Here is a 16,868-nt window from a genome sequence, read left to right as displayed (position 1 = left end):
AACATAAATAGACAAGATTTTGCCAATGAAAGTACAGTATAACCATGAGTATCTCCAGTACCCTCCCAATTCCACTCTGTCCCTGAAGATGCTTTCATTCATTTTACATTGGGTCTAAATGGGGTCTTACTCTTTGTGACCAAGGTTTTGAAATTAGAATCATGTATATTAAAATTGTGACTTGTTCTGAAATAACCATCCTAATAAGATATTCATTATTTCCATTTCAGATAGGGTGAAATTCCACTGTGCTTTATTGTAAATCACCTAGTATTGGAAGCACTCTGCCCCTGCTGCCCCATCATACTGAATGACTGGAGAAGGCAAGTGCTTCACAGTTAACGTGCTTGGTGACACACAGCAACATTGGGTTGCTGACTTGAAATAGGCATCTTTTAAGGGCCTTAAACTCAAAGAATGTCATTGTTCCTGAGCAGAGGCTAGCTGCAGCAGAGAACCAACACTGCGCCACAGAGGAGCTGTGAAAAAAGGAAACTGTGTTTCCACCGCACATTACTCTTACGACAAAGCAGGAAATAGTTCACAGGGACATGCCACATTGCACATTCCACAAGGGCCAATGCGGCTTTCTTTCGGCACGTCAGACTGGCGTGTGACAGTAGTAGGGGTTAGGGAATGCTTGCACAATACCTGGTGACATTAAGGAACTGAGAACTGGGAAGGGTACCTCTATGAAACCTCACCAGCAGAATAGGGTTCAGGAATGTACACTATGTTTTTCTTTATATTCGCAAAGAGAGCAGGGTGGGTGTAGGAACTCAGAGGTTCCATGATGCGTTGTACTGGTTTATTCTTGAGGGAAATCCAAGGCCGGTGCACAAGAAAAGAATGGACACCAGGGTTGAAGACACTAAAAAGTGAAATCATGTAGAGTAATCTTAAAATGATGGAATGGATGTGGATTGGGGTCAGATGTGTGAGTTGATCAGTAGTCTTTCTCCAGTCTCTGAGTAATTTCCACTCAGCTGTTCTAAAGACCATCCGATGGCAGTCTTCCAATGACTGAGTTCATATTCTTTGTGCCACACACAATTTGGAATAGTGATTGTTGGGCCTGCCACCCTCTCAGGGTATTGGAGAAAGCAACCAACCAGGAAAAACAAGCATGGCAAGGCTTCTCAGAGGTAATGGGAATATTTTTGGGAGGATGTTTTGTTGTCACAAACACTGGAAGGTGCAGTGAAATGTGTTGTTTACAGGGTCAGCCAGAGTTGTACGGCGACGCTCCAGCAAATTAGGGTTAATTCCCTTGCTTAGGCTCGCACAGCGGTTAAAGGCACAGTGCAAGAGGTGTCACTACAGTCCCTGGTTCAATTCCAGGCTGTATCACATCCGGCCGTGATTGGGAGTCCGGTGCACAATTGGCCCAGCATCGCCCGGGTTTGGCAAGGGTAGGCCGTCATTGTAAATAAGAATTTGTTCTTAACTGACTTGCTTAGTTAAATTAAGGTTAAATAAAATAAAAATATATATATAAGGGCACATCGACAGGTTTTTCCCCTTGTCGGCTTGGGTATTCGAACAAGCAAACTTTCGGTTACTGGCCCAAGAACACTTTGTTTTTCAGAGGGGAAGAGTAATGGTAATAGTAGCTGTGAGCAATAAGGTGTACCAATGTGTAGCAATGGACGACATTCAAGAGCTGTCTATTCTCTTCAGTCCCAAACTTACCATATCTGGTGTGGTCTCTGTCTCCTGGACAGACAGGTCTCGTCTTGGTCATACGGTCATATGGATGTCAGCAGGGTCCTCTCACCTTTTCTCTAGCAAAATAAAACACAAAGTCTGGCTTACTATGTGTACCCACATGTATTTAGAACACCATGCTTTGTGTATCTGGGAGCATCTAGATTGAGTAATTATATTTTTCAGGCAGTGGTGCTATACACAAACTAATCACTTTAGGGTTGCCATTTGAACATGAAGTCCCTCTTTATCTAGTCCAAAGGAAACTATTGTTGCCCCCCCTCAAACCTCGAAAACAAATCTCTGTAGAAAGTTTTTTGGGGCGAGCTTGTATAATCACACAGAGGGTACCAGAGACAGACAGGCCTGTACCAAGACAGACAGTAGGGAGCAGAAAAGAAAGAGTGGCCTTGTGTTGGACTACATTCTGCAGCTGCCTCACGTTCTTCCAGTATTTTAATACACATGGGCATGTAATGAATGGGGTCTGCTGTGTGATGGTATGTTACTGTAGGCATCTTGCTCCTATAACCCCACTACAGACTGATCTGAAGGCTCCACTGCGAGGCATCGCCATCATAATTCTTCCCCATCATAAAGAGGACTTGTTGGGGATCCGTGTGGTCTGTCTGTCCTCTACAATATCCTGCCTTCAGGGCCTGCCCATGGCCCATGGCCCATGCCAGCCAGACCCAGTTGTGTTCTTCGGCTTGGCAGTGTCTCTGAAGCCCAGACTGTTCACTCAACTTGGAGTCGCTCAGAGGAACTTTATCAAAAATTAAAATAAACAAGTTCAAGTAGGGTTAAACTTTGTAATAGTGATACTGCCAGGGATGAAGAAGAAGATCCTCATTGCAATGTCGACTATTCCTTTCCATTGCAAACATGTTTAGAGATATACCGAATTGTTTAAAGTACTATTAGCTCGAGACCAACAAGGATTGAAATTATATGCTGAATTATGATAGCCTTTGTTAAACGTAGATTTCCCAGAATGCATAGCGATTGTATTTTTTTGAGTGCCTCTGGTTCAGACAGCATGCTAGTTGTTTTTGTGCCAACATGTAATTCTAATTTTCAAGGAGAACTGCAGGTGGCTTTACAGTGTCCTAACCAAAGCATTAAATAAACAGAGGTGTGTGTCTACTTTGATTATACATTTATTCTGTTACAGTTGGAACACAGGAGGGGGCGAATCAAAAGGCTTATTTTCAGGATGTCACAGCTCTGAACATGAACAATGAACATTTGTATTGTATTTTCAAAGTTTGAGCCATGTGATCACTGTTTGTATATCATTTACCCACACAATATCCCATTTTTCATACATACGCATAGGCTTTACTGATATTGTGTGTTGCTTTGGATGCTATGGAAGTGTCAGCTAATTGACCATAACTTTATCCAAAAACAAATTCTTTATCATTAACATTCCTCCCAGATATTCTCCTTAGATAGATAAAGCCTAAGTAAATGAGTGTGGAGGATATGATGAATAAACATGGTTGAAAAGCAGAAATCCTGTTGTGTGTGTGCACTGCACTCTGTGACAGCGCTCTAGATAGCTGTACGCTAGAATGTTTGTCCCAGTGAAAAGAGTGGCTATGTTCAGCCCAGACTGGGCCCCCATAATGCTGCAAACGCCACGTATTTGGAGCTCTCTTTTGTTGTCTCGGCAATGCTGACCTCACACACTGCTGATGGGCCGAAATCCCTCTTTTTCCAGCACCAGCACTTTTGAAACAAAACTTCCATGACACTGGTGAGTAACGCCAACTTGCCCAAAAAATCCCTCATTAAATCACACACAAGCACGTGTGCGCATACTCACACAGGCACACAACTGTGTGTTACCAATATATCCAAAAGGTAATCAGAAATATATTACTGCTGCTGCCACAAACACTTTTCATGAAGCCTCTACAAGTGGACCTGGCACTTACACTGTTAGTCTCTGACGCAGACTCGCATGTCCTTCCCCAACCACACATCAACAAGGAGGTGTAAAATCCATTTTTCACATTTTAACAAACAAATACTGAAACATTACGACAAACAGCATCTAAATGTGGCTGAGATTATGATAGGCATTACATATCTTAATGACAAACCATTGTGTAATTGCAGAAGACATGAATGATGTGGCCATGTTGGTATTGGTATCTGAATGTGAGAGGAGAGAGGGAATGACAGGTTTTCCATCAGGATGGAGTTATAAGACACAGAGAATGTAAGGTTAGCTTACCCTTCGGTGTTTACAGAAACATTTGCATAGGAACACATGACTCAGGCCTCTTTTCTGGGTGATTGATTAGACAAGAGGCTAAAGTAAGAGAGGCTCTCCCTCTGGACTGAGTTCAAATGTAGGATACTGTTGCTGAATCCATTCAGTTTGAAAATAATAGTGAAACACTCCATGAGTGTCATCTCTTCCAAATAACCGAGCGAGTGTTTTTCCAGTTATAGGGATACACTCTCTTCCCTACTGGAAGAGGAAAACTGTTGGGATGATACCAGCTCTCAGAAGCATCATGAAGGTCCCACTCAAACAATCAAATACAATCAATCACAATAGCATCCTCAGGCACTTAGACTAGTGTCCTCCCTCAGAGCCTATCTCTCTATCACCCCCCCCACACACACACACACACCACCCTAGAGTCTAGGGAGTATCAATCTGTTAAACATGTGACAAATGGCATCATTTGGGATGCCATGGGGCATATCCAGGACCAATGAGACAGCAGAAATAGGCTGTGAAGAGCTGTCCTTTATTCACACATGCTCCTGTGGGACTCGTCATGACAATTTCAAAATCACTGAACAAGTTGACACTTATTTGCAGGGCAATGAGCACCAGTACCCTCTGAGGGAGGAAACCATATCCCCAATCCACATGGGAAGACGTGTAACCAAACAAAACTATGTCATGGAAAATCAATGGTTTCAAAGTCGGAAGCATACATGACCATTCTAAAAACATTAGTATTTCGAAGGTTAGATATTGGTATTTTACTAACTTATGTACACTCAATCAGTTAAGTTCATCACCAAATATAGACATATTTATTAATGTCATTGATTTAATACACAACTCAATATGACAACAATATACAGTACCTGTCAAAGTTTGGACACACCTACTCATTCAAGGGTTTTTCTTTATTTTTTCTATTTTCTATTTTGTAGAATAATAGTGAAGACATCAAAACTATGAAATAACACATGGAATCATGTAGTAAGCAAAAAAGTGTTAAACAAATCAAAATATATTTTATATTTGAGATTCTTTAAAGTAGCCACCCTTTGCCTTGATGACAGCTTTGCTCTGGACCCTGATCTCTCTTTTGACGAACATATCAAGACTGTTTCAAGGACAGCTTTTTTCCATTAACGGAACATTGCAAAAATCAGACATTTTCTATCCAAAAATGATGCAGAAAAATGTATCCATGCTTTTGTCACTTCTTGGTTAGACTACTGCAATTCTCTACTTTCCGGCTACCCGGATAAAGCACTAAATAAACTTCAGTTAGTGCTAAATACGGCTGCTAGAATCCTGACTAGAAACAAAAAATTTGATCATATTACTCCAGTGCAAGCCTCCCTACACTGGCTTCCTGTTAAGGCAAGGGCTGATTTCAAGATTTTACTGCTAACCTACAAAGCATTACATGGGCTTGCTCCTATCTTTCCGATTTGGTCCTGCCGTACATACCTACACGTACGCTACGGTCACAAGACGCAGGCCTCCTAATTGTCCCTAGAATTTCTAAGCAAACAGCTGGAGGCAGGGCTTTCTCCTATAGAGCTCCATTTTTATGGAATGGTCTGCCTACCCATGTGAGAGACGCAGACTCGGTCTCAACCTTTAAGTCTTTATTGAAGACTCATCTCTTCAGTGGGTCATATGATTGAGTGTAGTCTGGCCCAGGAGTGTGAAGGTGAACGGAAAGGCTCTGGAGCAACGAACTGCCCTTGGTGTCTCTGCCTGGCCGGTTCCCCTCTCTCCCCTGGGATTCTCTGCCTCTAACCCTATTACAGGGGCTGAGTCACTGGCTTACTGGTGCTCTTCCATGCCGTCCCTAGGAGGGGTGCGTCACTGACGTGGTATTCCTGTCTGGGTTGGCGCCCCCCCCCTGGATTGTGCCTTGGCGGAGATCTTTGTGGGCTATACTCGGCCTTGTCTCAGGATGGTAAGTTGGTGGTTGAAGATATCCCTCTAGTGGTGTGGGGGCTGTGCTTTGGCAAAGTGGGTGGGGTTAAATCCTGCCTGTTTGGCCCTGTCTGGGGGTATCATCGGATGGGGCCACAGTGTCTCCTGACCCCTCCTGTCTCAGCCTCCAGTATTTATGCTGCAGTAGTTTATGTGTCAGGGGCTAGGGTCAGTCTGTTATATCTGGAGTATTTATTCTGTCTTATCCGGTGTCCTGTGTGAATTTAAGTATGCCCTCTCTAATTCTCTCTTTCTCTCTCTCGGAGGACCTGAGCCCTCGGACCATGCCTCAGGACTACCTGGCATGATGACTCCTTGTTGTCCCCAGTCCACCTGGCCGTGCTGCTGTTCTAGTTTCAACTGTTCTTCCTGCGACTATGGAACCCTGACCTGTTCACTGTGATTACTATTATTTGACCATGCTGGTCATTTATAAACATTTGAACATCTTGGCCATGTTCTGTTATAATCTCCACCCGGCACAGCGAGAAGAGGACTGGCCACCCCTCATAGCCTGGTTCCTCTCTARGTTTCTTCCTAGGTTTTGGCCTTTCTAKGGAGTTTTTCCTAGCCACCGGGCTTCTACACCTGCATTGCTTGCTGTTTGGGGTTTTAGGCTGGGTTTCTGTACAGCACTTTGATATATCAGCTGATGTAAGAAGGGCTATATAAATACATTTGATTTGATTTTGCACACTCTTGGCATTCTCTCAACCAGCTTCATGAGGTAGTCACCTGGAATGCCTTTCAATTAACAGGTGTGCCTTCTTAAAAGTTAATTTGTGGAATTTCTTTACTTCTTAATGCGTTTGAGCCAATCAGTTGTGTTGTGACAAGGTAGGGGGTATACAGAATTGTTGTGTTATTGTGTTATTGTGCTATTGTGTTATTAAATGTATGTTTATTTATGTGTAACTCTGTGTTGCTGTTTTTGTCGCACTGCTTTGCTTTATCTTGGCCAGGTCGCAGTTGTAAATGAGAACTTGTTCTCAATTGGCCTACCTGGTTAAATAAAGGTGAAATTAAAACAAATTAAAAGGGGGATACCTAGTCAAGGGACTAGTCAGTTGTACAACTGAATGCCTTCAACTGAAATGTGTCTACTGCATTTAACCCAACCCCTATTTGGTAAAAGACCAAGTCCATATTATGGCAAGAACAGCTCAAATAAGCAAAGAGAAAAGACAGTCCATCATTTCTTTAAGACATAAGTCAGTCGATGCGGAAAATTTCAAGAACTTTGAAAGTTTCTTTAAGTGCTATCGCAAAAACCATCAAGCGATATGATGAAACTGGCTCTCTTGAGGACCGCCACAGGAAAGAAAGACCCAGAGTTACCTCTGCTGCAGAGGATAAGTTCATTAGACTTACCAGCCTCAGAAATTGCAGCCCAAACAAATGCTTCACAGAGTTCAAGTAACAGACATCTCAACATTAACTGTTCAGATGAAACTGCGTGAATCAGGCCTTCATGGTTGAATTGCAGCAAAGAAACCACTACTAAAGGACACCAATAAGAAGAAGAGACTTGCTCGTGCCAAGAAACACGAGCCATGGACATTAGACCGGTAGAAATCGGTCCTTTGGTCTGATGAGTCCAAATTTGAGATTTTTGGTTTCAACCGCCGTGTCTTTGTGAAACGCAGAGTAGGTGAACAGATTATCTCTGCATGTGTGGTTCCCACTGTGAAGCATAGAAGAGGAGGTGTGATGGTGTGGGGGTGCTTTGCTGGTGACACTGTCTGGGATTTATTTAGAATTCAAGGCACACTTAACCAGCATGGCTACCACAGCATTCTGCAGTGATACGCCATCCCGTCTGGTTTGTGCTTAGTGGGACTATCATTTGTTTTTCAACAGGACAATGACCCAACACACCTCCAGGTTGTGTAAGGGCTATTTGACCAAGAAGGAGAGGGATGGAATGCTGCATCAGATGACCTGGCCTCCACAATCACCCGACATCAACCTAATTGAGATGGTTTGGGATGAGTTGGACCACAGAGTGAAGGAAAAGCAGCCAATAAGTGCTCATCATATGTGGGAACTCCTACAAGACTGTTAAAAATAATTCCAGTTGAAGCTGGCTGAGAGAATGCCAAGAGTGTCCAAAGCTGTCATCAAGGAAAAGGGTGGCTACTTTGAAGAATCTCAAATATAAAATATATTTTGATTTGTTTTACTTTTTTGGTTACTACATGATTCCATTTGTGCTATTTCATAGTTTTAATTTCTTCACTATTATTCTACAAGGTAGAAAATAGTAAAAATAAAGAAAAACCCTTGAATGAGTAGGTGTGTCCAAACTTTTGACTGGTACTGTACACATATATGTATATATATATATATATAATTTATTTGTGGGGTATATTTATTTTTTCTTGTTCAAGTGAAGAGGGCAAATGGGGACTTTCAGAACTGCATGAACACCCTGATAACTTTACAACAATCTATTGGCAAATGGCTCTCAATCAAACATCTCAAAAAAACTGTCAATCTTCTGTATAGATCAGTGAACTCCAGTGACATGTAACGCAACAAACTGGCACAACCCTAAGCTGATTAAATAGAACAGCAGCTCTGTGCTACACACACACACACACCAACTCTCTCCTAACTGCTGAAAACTTTTAATGAGCACTTCTAGCACACCCATAACCTCCCCTGCCATGCCCCTCCCCTCCCACCCCTTACTGAAATCTGTGGAGATCTGTCAGTGCCAACTAAATTCTTACTCAGGTTGTCAACCATGTCTCTGCTAGACAGGGTCACAGGGTTAAAATCGATTTTACAGGCCACCTGGAGAGCCTAGGCTGCGAACTGACTCAAAAATGTTATATCAGACTTAGAATTGCTTACCACCCAGGGCTAGGCCCAGGCTAACACGCCCACTAAAAAGTCCCCAGCCCAACAGAAGTTTGCACAGGCAGGCTGGAGCTGATGACCCTGCAAGCTGACCTCCTCAAACTTCAACTGAATTGTTCTGGCAGTTTCCACGGTGACGAGGCACTCCAAGCTTTATCCTACTTAGGCTACTGAAACAAGTGGGACCAAATCTTCTCTCCATAATCTACTGGGCAAAAAAGTTGCATTTCCTTATTTTCTCTGAATGTCCTTTTTACAGGGTACCTATTGTGATTTATTTAGCATTTAGGTTGGATTTCTTCAACTGTGTAATGTAATCGATAATTATATTGATATAATGCTAGTTTATTATTTACAAAATTAGCATTTGTTTATGTAACTATGGCTGTGGTTGGTTTTGTTGTTGTTGTTGTTGTTTTGGAGGAGTAGGCTATGTTTTTGTGCTATTTCTTGTGGTGTTAATGTGGTCAAATCCCACTCTGCCCTCCTCCCCATATACGCATGACTGTTATTGAATTTCATTGCTATCTTTCCATTTGTATTGTCTATAAATGTGAATAAAATTAGTCTGAATAAAACAATATCCGAGTCCCCCTAATCTTTGTGTTTAGTGATCGTTCCTGTCCAATATTCCGAGCAAACTTTCGCTCATACTGCTTCAAAAACTGGACTATCAAAAGGGGAATTTACAAATACTGATTTGTATAATCACACTCATCTGAAAGAACATCGACATCATTCTCTTATTAAACCACAATTTCACAACAGTTACTTATGTTGACTTTATACACTTATGTGATACTTATGGACAAAGAGGGTTGGGATCAATTCGGTTTTCAACTTTTCAATTTATTCATTCAATTTATCCCATGGAAGGCTACATAATCGCCTAAGGGTCATCCTTTGAGCTGCTTCTTACACTGGCCTAGAGTTCAAGACAATCAGAAGTCCTGACAACTAGAGCATTGAGTAAAATGAGTCTCCTATCTGTGTCAGTGAAAGCTGACACAGATAGTCCTAATCAAAAAGACGATTAATCAATAACTGCAATTTTCAAATGTTTTCTTTTCCATTCCCTGTCAGTAATGATTTGATCAATTGATCCTTTTCTTATTAATTTTCCCTTTCTCAGAATGTCCTTGTGGACAGGAATGTTTTGCGTTTTACATGAATGGTCACTTGGCGAGCGCTAACGCATTTTTCAGCGCAATTCACGACCAAATAAAGCTAAGTAGACTGCGAAAACGTCGTTCCAGCTAGATACTTTAATGTACACTTCATTACCTCAAGGATCGATTATATTAACATCTGAGCTACAAGCCTTGAGTGCACTCACCCGGGGCGACTGTGTGATGGAGTGATGTTCTGATTGTGATTGGATGCACGCGCAGTAGAAGGTGCTCATGGGTTAATGTCCCGCTTAYCATCGGGCAAAACGTTAAATGACACAAGCTGTCACAAAATCAATAAGAGTGGTCCAGCTGTCCCGGATCTTCATCTCCTCTTGAAGTCATAACTTGGTCTGACACCATGCCATCTTTGTGGCCTTGCTTCATATGGCCATTACGTTTCATGAGTTGAGCAATGAGCCATGGAAATAGAGGGCATTACTGTTTACTTCTAGGCCTACAACTATGGACATTGACAACCTTGACCCAGGAGTCAACTTAACATACTAAAGGTAAATGTGTCTCCCTCCAATTAATATGAAATGTTATGTTTCGTCTGGTACGTATTAATTTATGGCTGTCCATCATCCATTTCATATGATATGTTACATAATTTGTATGATATCTTACAATTTTAAATACGTGTGGCCTACATTTGGGGTTAGGGCAGGGTTTCTCAAACTCGGTCCTCGGGACCCCAAGGGGTGCACGTTTTGTTTTTTGCCCTCTCACTACACAACTGATTAAGATAATCAACTAATCATCAAGCTTTCAATCAGCTGTGTAGTGTTAGGGCAAAACAACTAAACGTGCGCCCCTTGGGGTCCCGAAGACGAGTTTGGGAGACACTGGGTTGCGGGTTAAGGTTAAGCAGTGCTTGATTTGAGCTGGATCCTGCAGAACAGAATCCGGCTCCTCTACATGTTTTCTGTTTCTTTCCGGAACCCATTTGTCAGGATCCAGTACCTCTCTTGGCATGAAAAACTATTTTCACTGTTTGCAATGTAAAAATTATAATAAAATCAGAGTTAAGTTCAATCAACAAGTTGCCTCTTCTGTAATTATCCGGCCCCCTAAACACGTAATGTGAAAACGTGCCTGATATTCTAAGAATTGGTCGTGTTCGGCCGGCCCGGTTTTATGGTTTGGCAACATTGTAGTCTGTTAAGACCAACGCGTGGCCATTCCTGTTTCTCTCGCGGAACAAGAATGAGATTCGCTTTCTATGATGTCTCTCTGCTCCGATAGACAACTTCCAGACTTTAATCTTTGCAGTGTTGCACTTCATCATGTATTTCCTTATAGCGGTAGGAAGGGTACTGGAAGTTCCGCAGCACACTTGATACATTTAAATACATTTCTCAAAGTTATAGAATTACTGCTGTCTGTTCAGAAATAAATGAAATAATAAAAAATACTACAACAGGAGTAGGCCTATAATTTAGCCACAGTGGATCAATAGCTTGTTAAACATTGTATAAATGCCTAGCTGTGGACTGTGTGCATACTGTTGGAAACGTGCGGCAAGTCGTCAGTGAACAGCATGCAGGCAAAACAGGCCTTTCACAATATTTCCAATACAATTGTGGAAAACACATGTTGGAAAGCAAATGGATTTAGCTGAAAATAGAATAGTAATTTCTCTGTAGGCTACCAAATATGCTATCAACTTCAAAATAGTCCTACTGATGGAACAGCATTGTTTTACAAAGTTTAACTGACTTGCCTAGTTAAATAAATGTTAAAGAAAATACATTTTAAAAACAAGAGAGCGCATTGGCAGGAGCGCATCTGCCATCGCTGGTGAGTGAGCTGAGCATCATTGGGTGAGTCAGTGAAGCTGGAAAGGTTTATTATGAGTATAATTTCCTCCTCATATTGTACACTGTCTCCAGACACCTAGGTCTACGACAAATGTGTTTTTTTATTGATCTCAGATTCTCAGTTTGTCAGTGTCAAAGTAGCCTGTCATTTCAATAATTTGTGCGGTATTGAAAACGATTGTAATGTCTCCAGACATCTAAAATGATGTGGAATTGCATGAAATGCGTTTATAAAAGGCCCGTTTTTTTCCTTGACCCTAGGCTTAAAAAAAAAAATCTTCATGTGTACAACTTCTGTAAGCGCCTCTACTCTACTGCTCTTTGCAAGCACAAAAGCGATTATATGCATGCAATGCTTTATTATAAAGCACCACCCAAATTACAAATTAAGCACTTGGTTGGGGGTTAAATGTAGAGTTAAGGGAAGGGTTAGCTAACATGCTAAGTAGTTGCAAAGTAGCTAAAAAGTAGAAGTAGTTGCAAAGTTCCTAATAAGCTAAAATTATGTGATTCGAGCTAGATGTTTGCATTATACCTATCTCCTTTAATTTTTGGCTTAAGTAAGCGTTTGTATTATGTAACTATACCAAGCAGAACATATCATACGTTTGCTGGAGGGATACAACTTTACATATACTAAGTTATGTCTGCTCTTTGAGGCCAGCCTGCTATGGAAGTTTATTTTTTTTATTTTATTTAACTAGGCAAGTCAGTTAAGAACAAATTCTTATTTACAATAACGGCCTACACCGGCCAAACCCGGACGACGCTGGGACAATTGTGTGCCGCCCTATGGGACTCCCAATCACGGCAGGTTGTGATACAGCCTGGATTCGACCCAGGCTGTGGCCCAATTAACAAGGCAGGGTCTCCCCCCCTCCCCCCCTCTCTCTCACTCTGTGATAGCCTAATGAAAAATGTATCTTGTAGCAAACAGTTGGTTTTTACTTGTGGTAGGTAGGCTACAGAACTCGTTTCATTGCGTTATGCTAATAGATGGGCTTATAACGCACAGACACTGAAATCTCATCCAGCTACTATTCGCTTTTCTGAGGGAGATGTCATTTCGCAGCGGGGGACACAATGACGAGCTCGTGAGTGACAGAGCTCCGATCTCAGCGATAGCAAGATAGCCACCTGATTAAAATGGTTCGCTTGTTCCCCTTAGTCACTCGATCAGCGTGTGAACTCTTCTTATTTATAATCAAATGCAGTGACCGAGTAGCGCCCAGAACAGCATACTTCCAAGTTCCAACCCCATGTAATTCATTGCCCCATATTTATTAAACGCTGCCACAGGTGCAGCTCTCATAATCCAATATAGATAGTGTAAACTTTTATAACAAAATAATTCATAGATTATTATCATTATTCACCGTCTTATGAGTTAAAAAAAAACATGTGTGGTCGCAACAGTACACGTTTTAGAAACGAAAAAATACATTTTGACCAATATATGAATAATATTTCCCAAAAGTGAGTCAGCCCCAGCCAGGGCATTGTTTACCCCGTGCAGACAGATCCCTGTCGCATCTGAGTCATGCGTTATTATCAGTCACAGAAAAACGCATTGGATGGTCTCTAGAGACTTCTTTTTTTTCAAGGACCCACTTTTCCATTCGAGAACTGTTTCTGTCAGAGCGACAGGAGAGGGACCATTCAAAAACTGTGAGCCACGGACCACTCTCGAGTATTAATTAGGGTGACGCAATCCATAGAAACGTATGGATTCAACATAATCGACTTTCCAGTTCTGGCGGGAGAGATAGAATAGACAAGTAGTTGGAGGATATAATTTACTGTTTGAGGGAAGTCATGCGTGTAATTTAGTATATTTAACACCACCATTTTTAATGATCAATGATTAAGAGTGAACTCATTACATGTTTCAGTCTCTCTGCTTTTATCATTATTTGACTTTGTAGAGGATGTTGGTTCGTTTGTGTCATACACTCAGCATTTCACACATTTGGGAGAAACATTTTGGAGGAATAATTCTGCRTGTTTATTATTAAGCCCAAAAATCTTTATTTTTCATGTCAGAGCAGGCCTATTTGATGTCTCTCACATTCCTGAATAGGCTTCTTAAAGATTTATTCGGCTATTCATATATATTCTCATTTTGATTGTCCTACAGGCAAAATATGTGAGCTTTTTCATCTGTATTTTAGATATGTGATCATTTTACGTTCTTCTGTCAACAAACCCAGGCGCTCAAGCCGAGTAGTTCTTCCATTCAAATGACTCGGGCATCATGTCGCATGTCTATAAAGGGCCTTTGTAGTGCCCTTTCAGTACTCAGACAAACTTTTGTAAACACTTTGTTCTAAAGCATACAGAAAGTCAGCCGCTTGCGAACGAGCTGCTGTCCWAGATTTATTTCCACGCACACTCTCGATCAGCCACAGGGATAAACATATTGATAAAGTTGGATAAGGTTACACTTTTCATTGGGGCTACCGTTTCAAAGTTCAAACTGGTATTCCCTATAGATACAGGTCTATGCTCACATTGAATGACTGAACTATCTAAAGATAATACATATTTTATTTTTATATTCTAATGCATTTATTTTTTCTTAAATCTCGAAATGTGTTACCCAGATGCTTATAATGTGCATAATGTGGTCCTTGATCAATATGGGGTGCATGAAGACTGAAATTGTGAAGGAATGAAGTGAACAATGAGTTCTGCTGTTGGGGAAGTCAGTGCATTGCTGTCAACAGAGGGTTGGATAGTGACAGTCATCATGGCCATTGCCACTACTGGGAAATGACAGAGAAGCTCCAGTTTCGTCTGCTGACGATTTACCCCAAAACAACGTAGAACGTGAAAGATATAGTACTACAATGTCACATGTATGATTTTAGAACGACTTGGAATAAAAATCACACTTTTACGGAAACACACCAATCTAGAACGTACGTTTTTTAATTGGATGATTTGTAAGACATTAATTTATTTATATTCATATTGCATTAGTTGGTAGGCCCATCATATTACGTTTTTAGCCTAGAAAGCCTAGTGAACGCTGTGAGTCAGATGCAGCATTCAGACCCTCAGGGTCTCTGACGTTCCATGGTGCCAAGATGTAGGTCTATAGACATTAACAGGTTACATATATATACTGTAATATTTGTCACCAACTGATGCTTGCTATAGGCTAAACCTGTGCATAAATCTGTGCGTAAAAGGGGCTAAATGGAAGTGATACTTTTAAATGAGTATGCTTATAATGAAACTACGCTATTATTATTATTATTAAACCTTTATTTAACTAGGCAAGTCAGTGAAGAACATTCTTATTTACAATAACGGCCTACCTGGGAACAGTGGGTTAACTGCCTTGTTCAGGGGCAGAACAAAAATGTTTTACCTTGTCAGCTCGGGGATTCGATCCAGCTACCACAACACTACAACCAACTTTTAAAAAAGCATCTAGTATATAATGAAACATGAACAAATAACTTTTTACAACTTGTTCTAGGCCTAAGTTTTATTCATGCATGGTCTTTCGCAATGTTATTTATCAGGTTTGAAAAGCATGTCACAGTGGATGTGTTTTTGGTTAGCATCAACACAGCAGCACAACTATTAAAAGCTGCCTGAAACACGCATCCTGCTCCCCACCCCACGCTGAGCTTCTCGCCTCATTTGTTTCCCAGGCTATGCCAGTGTTCCATAAAGCTCGAGCTTGATCTGCATCGTACTGCACACCCCTGCTGGCTGCACCGCTGCATCAAAGCATATATTGTTCTAGGCATGGGTGGACTGACCAATAGATGTGGAAAAGCAGAAACACTTGCCCCGCCGCTATTGTTGCGCATGGGTGAACTTTGTTTCCGCACAATAATAGCCTAACCAATAACGTGCGCCGTTATTCAGATTAGAATGTACTCAGCCTATCATGTAGCAGTCCGTTATCACCTGTTGCCTGACAGACTGCGGTAGGCCTACTATACATGCGGTAGTAAAGACCAGAAGCCTGACAGACAGAATGTCCCTGAAGCTTTCCAAGTCTGCTCAGCCTTATTTCCCATCACACAATGACAATGTTGCCCATCAAGATTAAAACATATTTTACTTTACTAGTAGGCAACCGGTCAAAGTTTTTGTTTAGTCTCTTTGAAGGGGTAGGGGCAGAGGGCAGTAAAGCGCAAATAGTGTTAATGGTATATTTAATGGTATTAATAGTGTATACATTCCCCTTCTTAGAATAGATGAATTTGAGTCACCAATGGTGTAGTCTATATGGACAGTGGTCGTGTCTTCTGCTCTAAATGATATATTCGCTGTTCAATTGCAGTGGCCATGCACCTTCTGAAATTTCCACAATTAGATGTGCATTGTTCCCAACCCAATCTAGCGAAGCGTTTGACGTTATTAGCCTAAATAATAAAGAGATGGTGATTTATATTGTTTTTCGTGAAAAAAAGGCAAATTATACGCTGTTATCCTGTCATTAAGTGTATTAACTCGAATTAGTTATACAACAATATGTATATTTAAATTTGAGCTAGGCCTGCCACTTTCAGCAGTTTTGTTCCTTTCTAAAATAGGCCCAATCTGTGTTTGTATTAGCTATGATACATAGTGACATGCTTCATCATAAAAAGTATAATCTTCCAATATGATTCAGATAACAGCAGTTTGTGTTTAGCCTACTGCGTCCCATCATTGGTAGAGCATGCGCTGTGCGGTGAATAACCTGATATATGCAGAGCTATGTTAAGTTCAACCAGCAACAAATACTCTCAATGTCTACCTCAAAAGTGTTAGTTTGATTTAAAAATAAATAAAACGCAACAACTTGAGTCACTGAAATCATGAAACGTGAGAGACCAACTGTTGTATCTTATCAGAGCTAAGTCCCGCGGTTTGATTAGAATTATAGTCAAGTGCCAATAGGCCTCCATAGCAACTTCAGTACAGTGGTATCCCACTGGGCAAACAGATGTCAATTCAACCTCTATTCCATGGTGGTTCAACGTAATTTCATTGAAACAACGTTGATTCAATCCGTGTGTGATTCAACCAGTGTGTGGCCAGTGGGCATATTGTATTTACTAGGACATTGTTAGTGTCTAC

The 16,868-nt window shown here is 41.2% G+C and overlaps 1 long non-coding RNA gene across 2 annotated transcripts in view; it reads right to left on the bottom strand.

Annotated features, from left to right (window-relative positions):
• Positions 1-16,868, bottom strand: part of LOC111972187 (uncharacterized) — a 60,257-nt gene that overhangs the window by 11,075 nt on the left and 32,314 nt on the right. For both annotated transcript variants that reach the window (XR_011480767.1, XR_002878392.2), the window contains one exon: positions 1,693-1,784. This is a non-coding gene — a long non-coding RNA (uncharacterized lncRNA). The remainder of the gene's footprint in view (positions 1-1,692; positions 1,785-16,868) is intronic.

This window comes from Salvelinus sp. IW2-2015, linkage group LG13 (assembly GCF_002910315.2).
Source record: "Salvelinus sp. IW2-2015 linkage group LG13, ASM291031v2, whole genome shotgun sequence".
NCBI lineage: Eukaryota > Metazoa > Chordata > Actinopteri > Salmoniformes > Salmonidae > Salvelinus > Salvelinus sp. IW2-2015.
Note: the sequence above shows the minus strand (reverse complement) of the source record. Positions and strands in the feature narration are given on the sequence as shown.